Below are 19700 nucleotides of genomic sequence, written 5' to 3'. Positions count from 1 at the left end.
ATTCTGACCTCTAAACTAAGAAAGGACTGTGGACAGCCCTGAGGAGAAGCACCTGGGGGTAGTGGTGGACCACAAGCTTAACAGGAGCCATCAGTGCGTGCTTGCAGCCCAGAAAGCAAACTGTCTCCTGGACTGCATCAAAAGAAGCACAGACACTTAGCTGACTGAACTGATTCTCCCACTCTATTCTCTTCTTGGGAGACTCCACCTGGAGTTCTGGAGTCCCTCAGGATAAGAAGGACATAGAGCTCCAGAGGACATGGAGCTATGTCCAGAGGAGAGCCACGAGAATGATCAGAGGGCAGGAGCACCTCCCCGATGAAGACAGGATGAGGAAATTGGGGTTGTTCCGCCTGGGGAAGAGGAAACGCCAAAGCAACCTGATAGTGGCTTTCTAATACCTGAAGGGGGCCTACAAAAATGCTGGGGCAGGGTTTTCTACATGGGTGTGTAGTGAGAGTATGAGGGGAAAGGGATTAAAACTTGAAGAGGGGAGATATTTAGGTTAAACATTAAGAAAAAATTCTTTATTGTGATGGTGCTGAGACACTGAACAGGCTGCCCAAGGAAGCTGCGGCTGCCCCCTCCCTTCAAGTTCTTCAACACCAGGTTGGATGGCGCCTTGAGTACCCTGGTCTCTTTACCTATGTTTGATGTGTCTGAGGATGCAATTTTGCCCTCCTGACTGCCAGGCCGCACTGCTGACTCCTGTTGAGCCTCCTATCAGCCTCCCACACCCCTTTCTGCAGGGCTGATCTCCAGCTACTCCTCTCCCAATTTAGACCTCTCTCCAGCATTACTCTGCCCTACGGGCAGAAGACAGAATTTGGACTTTTTAAATTTCATCCCATCAATCAAAGCCCCATCCTCCAGCTTGTCTGGAGGATCCCTCTGCAAGACCTCTCTTCCCTCAAGAGAGCCAACAGCACCTTCCAGATTCCTACCATCTCCAAACCATCCAACAGTGCATTCACCTCCTGCATCCAAATCATTGACAAAAACATTGAGAGGAACTGGCCCCAGGCTTCAGCCCTGAGGAATACTGCTGGCCACTGGCTGCCAGCCAGCTGTAGCCCTGCCCACAAAAAGAGTTAATTAAAAGAAGCAAGGCTAGCACTGCACTCCTTTCATGCCCTCAGAGCCTCATGAAGACTTTACTTACACATGGCAAGAGCTAGCCCATGTGTTTCAGGTTAAATTCCCAGCTAGTATCAGAAAGAAAAAAAAGAAGTTTCAGCAAAAACCAAAAGTGAAAGTGTTACATGCAGGCAATTTTAGAAAATGGCAATACTATTTCAAAACATCAGAGAAACCATATCTACTTAGAGTTGTCAAAAAAGGCCAGGAAAGGGTTGATGAGGGTGGGGGGTTCACTCAGCTTTATCTTTGTGTGACTAAAAGGTGAATGGAAGATGCAGACTTAGCCCTCAGCACTAAGTAAAACAGAAGACAGAAAACAATCACTAAGTCAACTTACTGTGAACTCACCTCATTAACACTAAAATACCCTCCCTCGGGGTGGAAGGACCCCCACCCTCTGCCCATGCCCAGGGAAAAGTAGAAGCACTGCTGCTTTAAGGGCAAGCAAAGAACAAGTGCACCAATCCTGCAGACAAATGCTTTGGGTATACTTAGAGATCAGGTCATTTAGCATTTTGGGGAGTAGAAAAGAAACCCTGTTATGAGGAAGCTGTGCTAGCTCTGGGCATTTATCACCAGGCACCCCTTCCTCTGCAGAACTGGAATAAAGAAATCCCTCGACTCTGCGCAGAGCGGCTCCGTGCACTGAGGAAACAGACCCTGCTCTGGGAAAACATAACTACACACCCCCACTAACACTGTGCTACAATTCCTGTGGAAACCTACTGAAAACAAACCCTCAACACCCTTTATGTCTGTCTCTGACAACAGTGCTGCACAAGAGTTTCCACCTTAAAGAGTGTTCTGTGACAGTTTAAAAAAAAATTGGGATTTTTATTTTTTAATTTTCAACCAGAAATGTAGGATGATACAGCCAACACTCTGGAAAAGGTGCTAAAGTACTGTGAAAACCACTAGCTTTCAGTACTAAAGTCTTCCCTGATCAAAAGCTGACACTTAAACCATAGCAATAGCCATTCCTAACAAGATAAAAAAAAAAATCAAGCACTCCCTTCCCATGGTTTCCTCATATAGGATACAGAAAACCCACCAGTTCATTACCTCTCCCTGTCCTTCCCAAAGGATTTCTTTTCTGATAGAAACTCTTGCATTTCTACTTCTGTTACCTGTTTAGGCTGCAGCAACACACTATGGGTCACAGGAAACAGAAAAATCCTTACAAGACCAGAGCTTAATACAGTAACTGGTATGATAATCATAATGTTCAAATATCTAAGTTGCAGTTAATTTCTGATTGCTTCAAACATCCACTAGGATACTGCTTTATTACATACAACAAAGGTGTATGACACCTTTGTTTCATTTCTCCAATTCAACAACAAAGACGGGTCCCAGGTCTGCTATTTAGATGCCACCCGGACAAGGAAAAGCCCTTCTCTTTGGCTAGCACAGAAGTGCAAGATTCTTCCTCAAATACGCTGCCCATTTATTCTACTAGCGGGATACACGCAGCATTCCCTCAGCCCCCTCAAAACCTATTCAACAAAACGGTGCAAAAGTTTTCTCCAACTCAAGCCGTGGGAGTTCTTGAGAGAGCTCTTCAGGAAGACAGTATTAAAAACAAAAACAGCACCCATTTTAGAACACAAGGTAACCTCTAACAAGATTTTTCAACTAACAATACACCTGTGATCCTTTCAAGTGACTCAGCTAAGCTGCGGGATGCTGCTGGTTAACCATGAGGAATCACAGCTTCTGGTATCACAAGACGACCCATTACCATGTCACCAAACTTCTGCAAAAGCACTGGTAGTACTGTGCTTCCTGAGGGAATTCACTGATATTCAGTAACCCTGCTCACGAGAAACAGGTTTGATCATGTAGAACATTTCAACAAGTACAGGTATTAAAATGGATCTTTCACTAGGATGGCCTGACAAAGTTTCAAATGCTCAAGTCTAAATACCTTCTGTCTCATAAATGAAGCCTTAGAACAATTGTGTGAAACTCCTGAAAAACTCATGCCTAAACCCTTGAGAATTGATAAAAGTCACAAATCAAGAAAACCACTTTCTAGCCCAAATGCACCAAAACCAAAAATGCTCAATCCCTGTGAACTACGAATTTAGTAATTCACAAATGCCAGCATCACTAAAAAGCCAAATATTTCTTTCTCCACATACCACGTCTACGAAAGAAAAAAATTAACCCTGAAAAACTCTAATATGGAACTAAAAGAAAACCACTCAAAGTTAACGACCTGTGTCACAGCAAGAGGACCACTGGTGCATTTTACCACAAGTGTCTGGCCCGGAACACTATCAAGAAAGAAAAAGCAGAGCACGATGGAGCTGGCCTTCTTAAAACAGCAACCATATACAAAAAATAACAGGAAGAGAAATAAGCCTTCTGCCATGGCCTGAGAGAAAAGCAACAGCACTGGCTTTGTCACTGGGAGCCAAGCCTCAGAAGGCACCAGGGACACCCAGCAGCTGTGCCCAGAGCATGGCCTCCAAGGGCAGGGCCTGCCTCAGGGTCAGCACCCAATGCTTCCCAAAGGAAGCCCTGGGGGGAGGGGCTCTGCAGGGGGTTTGTCCCCATCACCCCCATGTCACAATGGCACCACCACCAAAGCAGCAGTCACAATGCCCCGGGACACTATAAAAGGGGGCATCCTCCTGGCTTTGCTGCCAGAGCTGGCGCTGGGGCAGCCTGAAGACATCTGACTGCAAGTCCTTGGGAACCTCCTGGAATTCCTTGCAAGGGGGCTAAGGGAGGACTGGAGAATGGATAAGGCTGCTTCAGATGAGAAGAACCACCAACACATGGAGATGCCCCAGGCTACAAGGCTTCTTTCAGCTGGACACCCATGAAGCCCAAGGAAATGGCTTCTTGAAGAGCTCTGCAGAGGTCACCATCTTCTTCCCCTCCTGAGCCAGGGGCAGCAACTGTGAGTGATGCAGAGATGTTGCAAGGGCTCTCAGGGCTTTGGAGCACCCACCGGTGTCTCAGCAGGCACGGGAAAGGATTTCTCCCCAAAGCCAATCAGGCTGGGTGCATGTGGCCACTCTGGGAAGTCCCTGAGATGGCTCCAGGTTGAGGCAGAGTTGGGCTGGAGCATCTGCAGGAGGTGCCCTTGTGTCAAGGAGGCAGTCTTGCTCACATGCTCAGGGAGCAGCCGATCGCCAGCTCTGCTGGGGTCAGGAAGGAATTTTCCCCCGGGGCAGATTGGCCCTGGGCCCCGGGGGTTTTTTGCCTTCCTCTGCAGCATTGAGCAGCACCCCTTCTCAGGCCTCCTCTGGCCCATTTGGCCTGGCTTACTGCCTGATGCTCCTGCACCACCACCCTGGCCCCTCTTGCCCTGCAGCTGGGGGGAGGAAGGCTTTTTTTCCCCCACCGGGGCCTTACAAGTCTCCCTGGGGTTTTTTGCCTTCCTCTGCAGCACCGAGCACGGCCCCTTGCCACGGCTCCTTTGGGCCACTGTGCCCAGGGGCTGCTGCTCCTGCTCCAGGAGGTGGCCCTCCTGCCCCACATCTGGCAGGAGGAAGTTTGCTTAGACCCCCAGGGGGGGCTCCAAGGGTAAGGCCAGGAAGAGTTTAGAGGCCTCGATGGAGGAGGCAAAATAATGAAGGAGTAAAAAAGAGAAAAATTGGGTCAAAAAACACCCAGATGGAGTCCAGATATGGGGTCCTGATGGACTCCCAATAATCCCAAAAGGGCAAAAAAAGACAAAACCACATAAAGAAGGTAAAAAAAGAGTCAAATGCATCCCAGAGGGAGGCAAAGCTACTACACAGCAAAGCTCAGAAAAAGGCCTCGAAGAGTCCAAAGAGAGAACAGCAAGAGCCCTAAAAACCCTGGCACTGGGCTTTAACCTCCAGAAGGGTTAATAGGATCATAAGGGGAAAAACAGAACAGTCAAAGTCAAAAAGAAGAAGCTGGGAAGTGTCCTAACAGATTTACAGGGATCGTCCTGAAAGAGCTGAGCTGTGATGATGTCACAAAGGCCCAAAGGAGAGCAAAAGGAGAGAGAATCTCTACGGAATCAACGTAGACTGAAAACTCAGCCCTCAAAACTTAGACACAAAATATAAACTCAAAGTTCAGAAGAAAAACTCAGACAGAGTGAATAGGAGCAAAGAGTCAAAAAACCCCAGAAGAGTCAAAAAAAAAAAAAAAAGCGGAAGAGTTAAAAGAATGTGAAAAAAAGGCCTTAGAGAGTCCTGGCATAAAGAGGAGAAAAGGTCCCAATGAAAACTACTTCAGAGCACAACCCTTAAAGAACAGCCAAAATAGAGATAAAAAAGGCCCCAAAGGTCACCTCAAAATTAGTCAACCAGAAAGAATTAGACAACCTGAAACAGAAAACACAACAAAACCCCAAAAAACCCTTGCCTGAAAGAAGAGGTGAACCCTAGAAAAAAGAGTCAAAATGCAGCCACCAAAATGAGTCTAAAAAGTTAAAAAATGCTTAAATTTAAAAGTTAGTTAACCCTAAAAACTTAGCTAACCTCTAAAAGACAATCACCTTTCAAAAATTACCCCCAAAATTAATCACTTAAGGATCAGCCCCCAAAAATAAACACCCCAAGTTAGCCCTTAAAGAAACAAAATTAGTCTTAAAAGTTAAAAAATGCTTAAAACTTAAAAGTTAATTAACCCTAAAAACTTAGCTAACCTCTAAAAGACGATCACCTTTCAAAAATTACCCCCAAAATTCATCTCCTCTAATTAGTCCTTAAGGATTAGCCCCCCCAAATAAGCACCCCAAGTTAGCCCTTAAAGATACAAAATGAGTCTAAAAAGTTAAAAAATGCTTAAAATTTAAAACTTAGTTAACCCTAAAAACTTAGCTAACCTCTAAAAGACAATCACCTTTCAAAAATTACCCCCAAAATTAATCACTTAAGAATCAGCCCCCCCAAATAAACACCCCAAGTAAGCCCTTAAAGATACAAAATTAGTCTAAAAAGTTAAAAAATGCTTAAAATTTAAAAGTTAATTAACCCTAAAAACTTAGCTAACCTCTAAAAGACAATCACCTTTCAAAAATTACCCTCAAAATTCATCTCTGTAATTAGCCCTTAAGGATCAGCCCCCCCAAATAAACACCCCAAGTTAGCCCCTAAAGATACTGCTGTCAAATGGAGGCAGATGGGACTCCGAAAAATACAAAAAAAAAAGATGAATGAGGTCCTAAGTGCTCAAGTAGCTTAATATAAAAAAGCTTCTTCAGAGCCAAAGGCAAAGCGAGCCCAAGAAGAGTCCTCATGGACTACAGGATGACTCCTTAAGAAGCCCGGCCAGGAGGAGGACACAAACACTTAGAGAAGCCTGAAAAAGCCCTCAAATAGGCCTCAAGGAGGAATTCAAGAACACCCAAAGAAGAGGCAAAATGCAGCCCCCAAAAGATAGCCTAACATGGTAGCCTCAAAATCAGCTAACCTCTACAGGTAAGTTCAACATTCAAAATGAATCAGCATCCAGAAATCAGAACCAAAAGAGAAGCACCTCCCGCTAGCCCTTAGAAGACACAGGCAAATGGAGTCAGATGGCATTCCCAAAAATACAGAAAGGATTCATGGGGCCATAAGAGCTCAAGTGGTAGGTATGAAAAAAGCTACTTCAGAGCCAAAGGCAAGAAGACGCCAGGAAGAGTCCTCACAGGCTACAAGATGATTCCTTCAAGCACATGGAGGACACAAAGACTCAAAGAACACCCAAACAACAGTCTAAACACAGTCCCCAAAACAGAGCTAACCTTAAAGGTTACATTGCCTCTAAAACTTGGCAAACAAAACTTGACCCCTGAAGTCAGCCTTTAAAAAAATACAGTCAGAGTCCCAAATTCCCAAAGGGGAAATAGGGCCATGATGCATCGAATAACAACGTCAAAACCCTAAAAGAAACAAAAAGAGAACACAGACTAACTCAGAGAGCCCAAGAAGACTCAGTCCTCAGAGAATACAGAAAGACTCCTTAAAGAGCACAGACATGAGAAGGACACAAAGACTCAGAGAAGATTCAGAGAAGACGCAAAGAAGAGGAATAAAGCAGTCCCCAAAAGTTTGCCTAAACTGTTGCCCTCAAAATGAGTCAACCCCTAAGGTAAGTTTGACTGAAAAGGATCCATAGGGACATAAAGGATCAAATAACTTACTAAGAAAAAGCTAGTCAAGAGCCAAAGGCAAAGAGAGGGCAGGAAGAGTCTGCACAGGCTACAAGAAGACTACTAAAAGAGGCCACCCAGGAGACGGGCACAAACACTAAAAGAAGACTAAAAGAGAGGTCACACAAGCTCAATTTTCAGGAAGACTCCTGAAAAAGTCAAGGCAGGAAGAGTCAAGTCAGCACCAACAGCTAAGTGGCTACACTGGAGACAAGTGCAGTTCAAAGGAAAAATGGGTCAAGTGCGTTTAAACCAAGTTTAATGGATCCCAGAAGGAGAAAAAGCCAGGAGACAAGCAAAGTCCCAAAGAGGCCAGGAAGAGCCCTATGCAGAGCCCAGGACTGGTAATAACAGTAGCAAGGTCAGGGAGAGTCAGGATCAAATCGAGACAAAGGCACAAAATCAAACACAGTTGAATGGAGTCAAAGGGAGTTCAAACAGAGTTTTAACCAACTGGCCTGGCTAGCTCGAGGTCATGGCAATCCTGCTGGAAAATGTGCCATTAACTTCTCCTTGTCATAAGAAACAAGAGAGAGACAGAAACCCACACTGCCCATGCAGGCTCCAGAGCTCACGCTCTCCAAACAGTGCTGGCACTTTCTGTCCATCTCTGACTTTCTTGTGACAGACTTCAAGTGATGTTTTCCAGGCTAAGCTGAGCAGTGCACCAGCCTGCTTCTGGCTACACTTGCACACTCAGCTAATCCTTGAGAACATCTCTCCTGAAGCAAGGTAAGAAAGAGAAAGTAAAATGGAATTAAGCTTAAAAAATAAAAGAATGTCAAAAATTAAAATGCTTCTACTTGTATCCTTTGTGTTATGTGTCCTTGACGGTAGTTTGGAGAAAAAAAACCAAAACACAACCCTGGCATTTCAGGTCAGGAACAGTCTCACCTTCATTTGACTCAACTGGAGGGCAGTAGGTGGAGTGGCACAGTTCAGCTCTTACCAGACCTGCAGTGACCACCTAGTCCAAGGGCCTGACAAAAAGGGACAAGTGGATGCTACCAAACTGCAGGCCACCAACTCTCCACCAGGACAACTGTGCACAGATCTGCAGATGGCACTCATTCAGCACCAGCAACGGAACCGCCTTCAGTACCTTTAAGGGTACTACTGGGGGAGGGGAAATAGAACCCTCATTTTCAAACATGGAAAAGAAAAGGGAAGATGAGCCAGGGAACTACAGGCCACTCAGTCTCACCTCTGTGCCTGCCAAGATCATGGAGGAGATCCTCCTTAGGGCATGTGGATAACAAACGGGTGATTGCTGACAGCCAGCACGGCTTCACGAATTCTAAGGCCTGTCTGACTCATTTGGTGGCTTCTTAGGATGGTGTCTCAGCCTCAGTGGACAAAGGCAAAGCAACACACATCATCATTCTGGACCTGTGCAAAGCATTTTGTGCTGTCCTGTGTGACAATTCTGACCTCTAAACTAAGAAAGGACTGTGGACAGCCCTGAGGAGAAGCACTTGGGGGTAGTGGTGGACCACAAGCTTAACAGAAGCCATCAGTGCGTGCTTGCAGCCCAGAAAGCAAACTGTCTCCTGGACTGCATCAAAAGAAGCACAGACACTTAGCTGACTGAACTGATTCTCCCACTCTATTCTCTTCTTGGGAGACTCCACCTGGAGTTCTGGAGTCCCTCAGGACAAGAAGGACATAGAGCTCCAGAGGACATGGAGCTATGTCCAGAGGAGAGCCACGAGAATGATCAGAGGGCAGGAGCACCTCCCCGATGAAGACAGGATGAGGAAATTGGGGTTGTTCCGCCTGGGGAAGAGGAAACGCCAAAGCAACCTGATAGTGGCTTTCTAATACCTGAAGGGGGCCTACAAAAATGCTGGGGCAGGGTTTTCTACATGGGTGTGTAGTGAGAGTATGAGGGGAAAGGGATTAAAACTTGAAGAGGGGAGATATTTAGGTTAAACATTAAGAAAAAATTCTTTATTGTGATGGTGCTGAGACACTGAACAGGCTGCCCAAGGAAGCTGCGGCTGCCCCCTCCCTTCAAGTTCTTCAACACCAGGCTGGATGGCGCCTTGAGTACCCTGGTCTCTTTACCTATGTTTGATGTGTCTGAGGATGCAATTTTGCCCTCCTGACTGCCAGGCCGCACTGCTGACTCCTGTTGAGCCTCCTATCAGCCTCCCACACCCCTTTCTGCAGGGCTGATCTCCAGCTACTCCTCTCCCAATTTAGACCTCTCTCCAGCATTACTCTGCCCTACGGGCAGAAGACAGAATTTGGACTTTTTAAATTTCATCCCATCAATCAAAGCCCCATCCTCCAGCTTGTCTGGAGGATCCCTCTGCAAGACCTCTCTTCCCTCAAGAGAGCCAACAGCACCTTCCAGATTCCTACCATCTCCAAACCATCCAACAGTGCATTCACCTCCTGCATCCAAATCATTGACAAAAACATTGAGAGGAACTGGCCCCAGGCTTCAGCCCTGAGGAATACTGCTGGCCACTGGCTGCCAGCCAGCTGTAGCCCTGCCCACAAAAAGAGTTAATTAAAAGAAGCAAGGCTAGCACTGCACTCCTTTCATGCCCTCAGAGCCTCATGAAGACTTTACTTACACATGGCAAGAGCTAGCCCATGTGTTTCAGGTTAAATTCCCAGTTAATATCAGAAAGAAAAAAAAAAGAAGTTTCAGCAAAAACCAAAAGTGAAAGTGTTACATGCAGGCAATTTTAGAAAATGGCAATACTATTTCAAAACATCAGAGAAACCATATCTACTTAGAGTTGTCAAAAAAGGCCAGGAAAGGGTTGATGAGGGTGGGGGGTTCACTCAGCTTTATCTTTGTGTGACTAAAAGGTGAATGGAAGATGCAGACTTAGCCCTCAGCACTAAGTAAAACAGAAGACAGAAAACAATCACTAAGTCAACTTACTGTGAACTCACCTCATTAACACTAAAATACCCTCCCTCGGGGTGGAAGGACCCCCACCCTCTGCCCATGCCCAGGGAAAAGTAGAAGCACTGCTGCTTTAAGGGCAAGCAAAGAACAAGTGCACCAATCCTGCAGACAAATGCTTTGGGTATACTTAGAGATCAGGTCATTTAGCATTTTGGGGAGTAGAAAAGAAACCCTGTTATGAGGAAGCTGTGCTAGCTCTGGGCATTTATCACCAGGCACCCCTTCCTCTGCAGAACTGGAATAAAGAAATCCCTCGACTCTGCGCAGAGCGGCTCCGTGCACTGAGGAAACAGACCCTGCTCTGGGAAAACATAACTACACACCCCCACTAACACTGTGCTACAATTCCTGTGGAAACCTACTGAAAACAAACCCTCAACACCCTTTATGTCTGTCTCTGACAACAGTGCTGCACAAGAGTTTCCACCTTAAAGAGTGTTCTGTGACAGTTTAAAAAAAATTGGGATTTTTATTTTTTAATTTTCAATCAGAAATGTAGGAAGATACAGCCAATACTCTGGCCAAGATGCTAAACTATTGTGAAAACCACAAGCTTTCAATACTAAAACAAAGTCTCTCCTGACAAAAAGCTGACACTTAAACCATTGCAATAGCCATTCCTAACAAGATAAAAACAATAATCAAGAACTCCCTTCCCATGGTTTCCTCATATAGGAGATACAGAAAAGCCACCAGTTCATTACCTCTCCCTGTCCTTCCCAAAGGATTTCTTTTCTGATAGAAACTCTTGCATTTCTACTTCTGTTACCTGTTTAGGCTGCAGCAACACACTATGGGTCACAGGAAACAGAAAAATCCTTACAAGACCAGAGCTTAATACAGTAACTGGTATGATAATCATAATGTTCAAATATCTAAGTTGCAGTTAATTTCTGATTGCTTCAAACATCCACTAGGATACTGCTTTATTACATACAACAAAGGTGTATGACACCTTTGTTTCATTTCTCCAATTCAACAACAAAGACGGGTCCCAGGTCTGCTATTTAGATGCCACCCGGACAAGGAAAAGCCCTTCTCTTTGGCTAGCACAGAAGTGCAAGATTCTTCCTCAAATACGCTGCCCATTTATTCTACTAGCGGGATACACGCAGCATTCCCTCAGCCCCCTCAAAACCTATTCAACAAAACGGTGCAAAAGTTTTCTCCAACTCAAGCCGTGGGAGTTCTTGAGAGAGCTCTTCAGGAAGACAGTATTAAAAACAAAAACAGCACCCATTTTAGAACACAAGGTAACCTCTAACAAGATTTTTCAACTAACAATACACCTGTGATCCTTTCAAGTGACTCAGCTAAGCTGCGGGCTGCTGCTGGTTAACCATGAGGAATCACAGCTTCTGGTATCACAAGACGACCCATTACCATGTCACCAAACTTCTGCAAAAGCACTGGTAGTACTGTGCTTCCTGAGGGAATTCACTGATATTCAGTAACCCTGCTCACGAGAAACAGGTTTGATCATGTAGAACATTTCAACAAGTACAGGTATTAAAATGGATCTTTCACTAGGATGGTCTGACAAAGTTTCAAATGCTCAAGTCTAAATACCTTCTGTCTCATAAATGAAGCCTTAGAACAATTGTGTGAAACTCCTGAAAAACTCATGCCTAAACCCTTGAGAATTGATAAAAGTCACAAATCAAGAAAACCACTTTCTAGCCCAAATGCACCAAAACCAAAAATGCTCAATCCCTGTGAACTACGAATTTAGTAATTCACAAATGCCAGCATCACTAAAAAGCCAAATATTTCTTTCTCCACATACCACGTCTACGAAAGAAAAAAATTAACCCTGAAAAACTCTAATATGGAACTAAAAGAAAACCACTCAAAGTTAACGACCTGTGTCACAGCAAGAGGACCACTGGTGCATTTTACCACAAGTGTCTGGCCCGGAACACTATCAAGAAAGAAAAAGCAGAGCACGATGGAGCTGGCCTTCTTAAAACAGCAACCATATACAAAAAATAACAGGAAGAGAAATAAGCCTTCTGCCATGGCCTGAGAGAAAAGCAACAGCACTGACTGGCTTTGTCACTGGGAGCCAAGACTCAGAAGGCACCAGGGACACCCAGCAGCTGTGCCCAGAGCATGGCCTCCAAGGGCAGGGCCTGCCTCAGGGTCAGCACCCAATGCTTCCCAAAGGAAGCCCTGGGGGGAGGGGCTCTGCAGGGGGTTTGTCCCCATCACCCCCATGTCACAATGGCACCACCACCAAAGCAGCAGTCACAATGCCCCGGGACACTATAAAAGGGGGCATCCTCCTGGCTTTGCTGCCAGAGCTGGCGCTGGGGCAGCCTGAAGACATCTGACTGCAAGTCCTTGGGAACCTCCTGGAATTCCTTGGAAGGGGGCTAAGGGAGGACTGGAGAATGGATAAGGCTGCTTCAGATGAGAAGAACCACCAACACATGGAGATGCCCCAGGCTACAAGGCTTCTTTCAGCTGGACACCCATGAAGCCCAAGGAAATGGCTTCTTGAAGAGCTCTGCAGAGGTCACCATCTTCTTCCCCTCCTGAGCCAGGGGCAGCAACTGTGAGTGATGCAGAGATGTTGCAAGGGCTCTCAGGGCTTTGGAGCACCCACCGGTGTCTCAGCAGGCACGGGAAAGGATTTCTCCCCAAAGCCAATCAGGCTGGGTGCATGTGGCCACTCTGGGAAGCCCCTGAGATGGCTCCAGGTTGAGGCAGAGTTGGGCTGGAGCATCTGCAGGAGGTGCCCTTGTGTCAAGGAGGCAGTCTTGCTCACATGCTCAGGGAGCAGCCGATCGCCAGCTCTGCTGGGGTCAGGAAGGAATTTTCCCCCGGGGCAGATTGGCCCTGGGCCCCGGGGGTTTTTTGCCTTCCTCTGCAGCATTGAGCAGCACCCCTTCTCAGGCCTCCTCTGGCCCATTTGGCCTGGCTTACTGCCTGATGCTCCTGCACCACCACCCTGGCCCCTCTTGCCCTGCAGCTGGGGGGAGGAAGGCTTTTTTTCCCCCACCGGGGCCTTACAAGTCTCCCTGGGGTTTTTTGCCTTCCTCTGCAGCACCGAGCACGGCCCCTTGCCACGGCTCCTTTGGGCCACTGTGCCCAGGGGCTGCTGCTCCTGCTCCAGGAGGTGGCCCTCCTGCCCCACATCTGGCAGGAGGAAGTTTGCTTAGACCCCCAGGGGGGGCTCCAAGGGTAAGGCCAGGAAGAGTTTAGAGGCCTCGATGGAGGAGGCAAAATAATGAAGGAGTAAAAAAGAGAAAAATTGGGTCAAAAAACACCCAGATGGAGTCCAGATATGGGGTCCTGATGGACTCCCAATAATCCCAAAAGGGCAAAAAAAGACAAAACCACATAAAGAAGGTAAAAAAAGAGTCAAATGCATCCCAGAGGGAGGCAAAGCTACTACACAGCAAAGCTCAGAAAAAGGCCTCGAAGAGTCCAAAGAGAGAACAGCAAGAGCCCTAAAAACCCTGGCACTGGGCTTTAACCTCCAGAAGGGTTAATAGGATCATAAGGGGAAAAACAGAACAGTCAAAGTCAAAAAGAAGAAGCTGGGAAGTGTCCTAACAGATTTACAGGGATCGTCCTGAAAGAGCTGAGCTGTGATGATGTCACAAAGGCCCAAAGGAGAGCAAAAGGAGAGAGAATCTCTACGGAATCAACGTAGACTGAAAACTCAGCCCTCAAAACTTAGACACAAAATATAAACTCAAAGTTCAGAAGAAAAACTCAGACAGAGTGAATAGGAGCAAAGAGTCAAAAAACCCCAAAAGAGTCAAAAAAAAAAAGGGGCGGAAGAGTTAAAAGAATGTGAAAAAAAGGCCTTAGAGAGTCCTGGCATAAAGAGGAGAAAAGGTCCCAATGAAAACTACTTCAGAGCACAACCCTTAAAGAACAGCCAAAATAGAGATAAAAAAGGCCCCAAAGGTCACCTCAAAATTAGTCAACCAGAAAGAATTAGACAACCTGAAACAGAAAACACAACAAAACCCCAAAAAACCCTTGCCTGAAAGAAGAGGTGAACCCTAGAAAAAAGAGTCAAAATGCAGCCACCAAAATGAGTCTAAAAAGTTAAAAAATGCTTAAATTTAAAAGTTAGTTAACCCTAAAAACTTAGCTAACCTCTAAAAGACAATCACCTTTCAAAAATTACCCCCAAAATTAATCACTTAAGGATCAGCCCCCAAAAATAAACACCCCAAGTTAGCCCTTAAAGAAACAAAATTAGTCTTAAAAGTTAAAAAATGCTTAAAACTTAAAAGTTAATTAACCCTAAAAACTTAGCTAACCTCTAAAAGACGATCACCTTTCAAAAATTACCCCCAAAATTCATCTCCTCTAATTAGTCCTTAAGGATTAGCCCCCCCAAATAAGCACCCCAAGTTAGCCCTTAAAGATACAAAATGAGTCTAAAAAGTTAAAAAATGCTTAAAATTTAAAACTTAGTTAACCCTAAAAACTTAGCTAACCTCTAAAAGACAATCACCTTTCAAAAATTACCCCCAAAATTAATCACTTAAGAATCAGCCCCCCCAAATAAACACCCCAAGTAAGCCCTTAAAGATACAAAATTAGTCTAAAAAGTTAAAAAATGCTTAAAATTTAAAAGTTAATTAACCCTAAAAACTTAGCTAACCTCTAAAAGACAATCACCTTTCAAAAATTACCCTCAAAATTCATCTCTGTAATTAGCCCTTAAGGATCAGCCCCCCCAAATAAACACCCCAAGTTAGCCCCTAAAGATACTGCTGTCAAATGGAGGCAGATGGGACTCCGAAAAATACAAAAAAAAAAGATGAATGAGGTCCTAAGTGCTCAAGTAGCTTAATATAAAAAAGCTTCTTCAGAGCCAAAGGCAAAGCGAGCCCAAGAAGAGTCCTCATGGACTACAGGATGACTCCTTAAGAAGCCCGGCCAGGAGGAGGACACAAACACTTAGAGAAGCCTGAAAAAGCCCTCAAATAGGCCTCAAGGAGGAATTCAAGAACACCCAAAGAAGAGGCAAAATGCAGCCCCCAAAAGATAGCCTAACATGGTAGCCTCAAAATCAGCTAACCTCTACAGGTAAGTTCAACATTCAAAATGAATCAGCATCCAGAAATCAGAACCAAAAGAGAAGCACCTCCCGCTAGCCCTTAGAAGACACAGGCAAATGGAGTCAGATGGCATTCCCAAAAATACAGAAAGGATTCATGGGGCCATAAGAGCTCAAGTGGTAGGTATGAAAAAAGCTACTTCAGAGCCAAAGGCAAGAAGACGCCAGGAAGAGTCCTCACAGGCTACAAGATGATTCCTTCAAGCACATGGAGGACACAAAGACTCAAAGAACACCCAAACAACAGTCTAAACACAGTCCCCAAAACAGAGCTAACCTTAAAGGTTACATTGCCTCTAAAACTTGGCAAACAAAACTTGACCCCTGAAGTCAGCCTTTAAAAAAATACAGTCAGAGTCCCAAATTCCCAAAGGGGAAATAGGGCCATGATGCATCGAATAACAACGTCAAAACCCTAAAAGAAACAAAAAGAGAACACAGACTAACTCAGAGAGCCCAAGAAGACTCAGTCCTCAGAGAATACAGAAAGACTCCTTAAAGAGCACAGACATGAGAAGGACACAAAGACTCAGAGAAGATTCAGAGAAGACGCAAAGAAGAGGAATAAAGCAGTCCCCAAAAGTTTGCCTAAACTGTTGCCCTCAAAATGAGTCAACCCCTAAGGTAAGTTTGACTGAAAAGGATCCATAGGGACATAAAGGATCAAATAACTTACTAAGAAAAAGCTAGTCAAGAGCCAAAGGCAAAGAGAGGGCAGGAAGAGTCTGCACAGGCTACAAGAAGACTACTAAAAGAGGCCACCCAGGAGACGGGCACAAACACTAAAAGAAGACTAAAAGAGAGGTCACACAAGCTCAATTTTCAGGAAGACTCCTGAAAAAGTCAAGGCAGGAAGAGTCAAGTCAGCACCAACAGCTAAGTGGCTACACTGGAGACAAGGGCAGTTCAAAGGAAAAATGGGTCAAGTGCGTTTAAACCAAGTTTAATGGATCCCAGAAGGAGAAAAAGCCAGGAGACAAGCAAAGTCCCAAAGAGGCCAGGAAGAGCCCTATGCAGAGCCCAGGACTGGTAATAACAGTAGCAAGGTCAGGGAGAGTCAGGATCAAATCGAGACAAAGGCACAAAATCAAACACAGTTGAATGGAGTCAAAGGGAGTTCAAACAGAGTTTTAACCAACTGGCCTGGCTAGCTCGAGGTCATGGCAATCCTGCTGGAAAATGTGCCATTAACTTCTCCTTGTCATAAGAAACAAGAGAGAGACAGAAACCCACACTGCCCATGCAGGCTCCAGAGCTCACGCTCTCCAAACAGTGCTGGCACTTTCTGTCCATCTCTGACTTTCTTGTGACAGACTTCAAGTGATGTTTTCCAGGCTAAGCTGAGCAGTGCACCAGCCTGCTTCTGGCTACACTTGCACACTCAGCTAATCCTTGAGAACATCTCTCCTGAAGCAAGGTAAGAAAGAGAAAGTAAAATGGAATTAAGCTTAAAAAATAAAAGAATGTCAAAAATTAAAATGCTTCTACTTGTATCCTTTGTGTTATGTGTCCTTGACGGTAGTTTGGAGAAAAAAAACCAAAACACAACCCTGGCATTTCAGGTCAGGAACAGTCTCACCTTCATTTGACTCAACTGGAGGGCAGTAGGTGGAGTGGCACAGTTCAGCTCTTACCAGACCTGCAGTGACCACCTAGTCCAAGGGCCTGACAAAAAGGGACAAGTGGATGCTACCAAACTGCAGGCCACCAACTCTCCACCAGGACAACTGTGCACAGATCTGCAGATGGCACTCATTCAGCACCAGCAACGGAACCGCCTTCAGTACCTTTAAGGGTACTACTGGGGGAGGGGAAATAGAACCCTCATTTTCAAACATGGAAAAGAAAAGGGAAGATGAGCCAGGGAACTAAAGGCCACTCAGCCTCACCTCTGTGCCTGCCAAGATCATGGAGGAGATCCTCCTTAGGGCATGTGGATAACAAACGGGTGATTGCTGACAGCCAGCACGGCTTCACGAATTCTAAGGCCTGTCTGACTCATTTGGTGGCTTCTTAGGATGGTGTCTCAGCCTCAGTGGACAAAGGCAAAGCAACACACATCATCATTCTGGACCTGTGCAAAGCATTTTGTGCTGTCCTGTGTGACAATTCTGACCTCTAAACTAAGAAAGGACTGTGGACAGCCCTGAGGAGAAGCACTTGGGGGTAGTGGTGGACCACAAGCTTAACAGAAGCCATCAGTGCGTGCTTGCAGCCCAGAAAGCAAACTGTCTCCTGGACTGCATCAAAAGAAGCACAGACACTTAGCTGACTGAACTGATTCTCCCACTCTATTCTCTTCTTGGGAGACTCCACCTGGAGTTCTGGAGTCCCTCAGGATAAGAAGGACATAGAGCTCCAGAGGACATGGAGCTATGTCCAGAGGAGAGCCACGAGAATGATCAGAGGGCAGGAGCACCTCCCCGATGAAGACAGGATGAGGAAATTGGGGTTGTTCCGCCTGGGGAAGAGGAAACGCCAAAGCAACCTGATAGTGGCTTTCTAATACCTGAAGGGGGCCTACAAAAATGCTGGGGCAGGGTTTTCTACATGGGTGTGTAGTGAGAGTATGAGGGGAAAGGGATTAAAACTTGAAGAGGGGAGATATTTAGGTTAAACATTAAGAAAAAATTCTTTATTGTGATGGTGCTGAGACACTGAACAGGCTGCCCAAGGAAGCTGCGGCTGCCCCCTCCCTTCAAGTTCTTCAACACCAGGCTGGATGGCGCCTTGAGTACCCTGGTCTCTTTACCTATGTTTGATGTGTCTGAGGATGCAATTTTGCCCTCCTGACTGCCAGGCCGCACTGCTGACTCCTGTTGAGCCTCCTATCAGCCTCCCACACCCCTTTCTGCAGGGCTGATCTCCAGCTACTCCTCTCCCAATTTAGACCTCTCTCCAGCATTACTCTGCCCTACGGGCAGAAGACAGAATTTGGACTTTTTAAATTTCATCCCATCAATCAAAGCCCCATCCTCCAGCTTGTCTGGAGGATCCCTCTGCAAGACCTCTCTTCCCTCAAGAGAGCCAACAGCACCTTCCAGATTCCTACCATCTCCAAACCATCCAACAGTGCATTCACCTCCTGCATCCAAATCATTGACAAAAACATTGAGAGGAACTGGCCCCAGGCTTCAGCCCTGAGGAATACTGCTGGCCACTGGCTGCCAGCCAGCTGTAGCCCTGCCCACAAAAAGAGTTAATTAAAAGAAGCAAGGCTAGCACTGCACTCCTTTCATGCCCTCAGAGCCTCAGGAAGACTTTACTTACACATGGGCAAGAGCTAGCCCATGTGTTTCAGGTTAAATTCCCAGTTAATATCAGAAAGAAAAAAAAAAGAAGTTTCAGCAAAAACCAAAAGTGAAAGTGTTACATGCAGGCAATTTTAGAAAATGGCAATACTATTTCAAAACATCAGAGAAACCATATCTACTTAAAGTTGTCAAAAAAGGCCAGGAAAGGGTTGATGAGGGTGGGGGGTTCACTCAGCTTTATCTTTGTGTGACTAAAAGGTGAATGGAAGATGCAGACCTAGCCCTGAGTACTAAGTAAAACAGAAGACAGAAAACAATCACTAAGTCAACTTACTGTGAACTCACCTCATTAACACTAAAATACCCTCCCTCGGGGTGGAAGGACCCCCACCCTCTGCCCATGCCCAGGGAAAAGTAGAAGCACTGCTGCTTTAAGGGCAAGCAAAGAACAAGTGCACCAATCCTGCAGACAAATGCTTTGGGTATACTTAGAGATCAGGTCATTTAGCATTTTGGGGAGTAGAAAAGAAACCCTGTTATGAGGAAGCTGTGCTAGCTCTGGGCATTTATCACCAGGCACCCCTTCCTCTGCAGAACTGGAATAAAGAAATCCCTCGACTCTGTGCAGAGCGGCTCCGTGCACTGAGGAAACAGACCCTGCTCTGGGAAAACATAACTACACACCCCCACTAACACTGTGCTACAATTCCTGTGGAAACCTACTGAAAACAAACCCTCAACACCCTTTATGTCTGTCTCTGACAACAGTGCTGCACAAGAGTTTCCACCTTAAAGAGTTTACTGTGACAGTTTAAAAAAAATTGGGATTTTTATTTTTTAATTTTCAACCAGAAATGTAGGATGATACAGCCAACACTCTGGAAAAGGTGCTAAAGTACTGTGAAAACCACAAGCTTTCAGTACTAAAGTCTTCCCTGATCAAAAGCTGACACTTAAACCATAGCAATAGCCATTCCTAACAAGATAAAAAAAAAATCAAGCACTCCCTTCCCATGGTTTCCTCATATAGGATACAGAAAACCCACCAGTTCATTACCTCTCCCTGTCCTTCCCAAAGGATTTCTTTTCTGATAGAAACTCTTGCATTTCTACTTCTGTTACCTGTTTAGGCTGCAGCAACACACTATGGGTCACAGG

General features: G+C 45.5%; 1 protein-coding gene across 5 annotated transcripts in view; it reads right to left on the bottom strand.

The window, feature by feature from the left end:
* Positions 1–19700, bottom strand: part of STARD3NL (STARD3 N-terminal like) — a 66596-nt gene that overhangs the window by 24771 nt on the left and 22125 nt on the right. The window contains exon 1 of one of the 5 annotated variants that reach the window (XM_030445627.1): positions 8165–8428. The exons of the other annotated variants lie outside the window; for them this stretch is intronic. The gene's annotated coding sequence lies outside the window, so the exon portion shown is untranslated. Of the gene's footprint in view, positions 1–8164; positions 8429–19700 lie in introns of those variants that run through there. 5 annotated transcript variants of the gene reach the window in all.

The sequence above is a fragment of the Calypte anna genome, chromosome 2, assembly GCF_003957555.1.
Source record: "Calypte anna isolate BGI_N300 chromosome 2, bCalAnn1_v1.p, whole genome shotgun sequence".
Lineage (NCBI taxonomy): Eukaryota > Metazoa > Chordata > Aves > Apodiformes > Trochilidae > Calypte > Calypte anna.
This window is presented reverse-complemented; position numbering and strand designations above follow the sequence as displayed.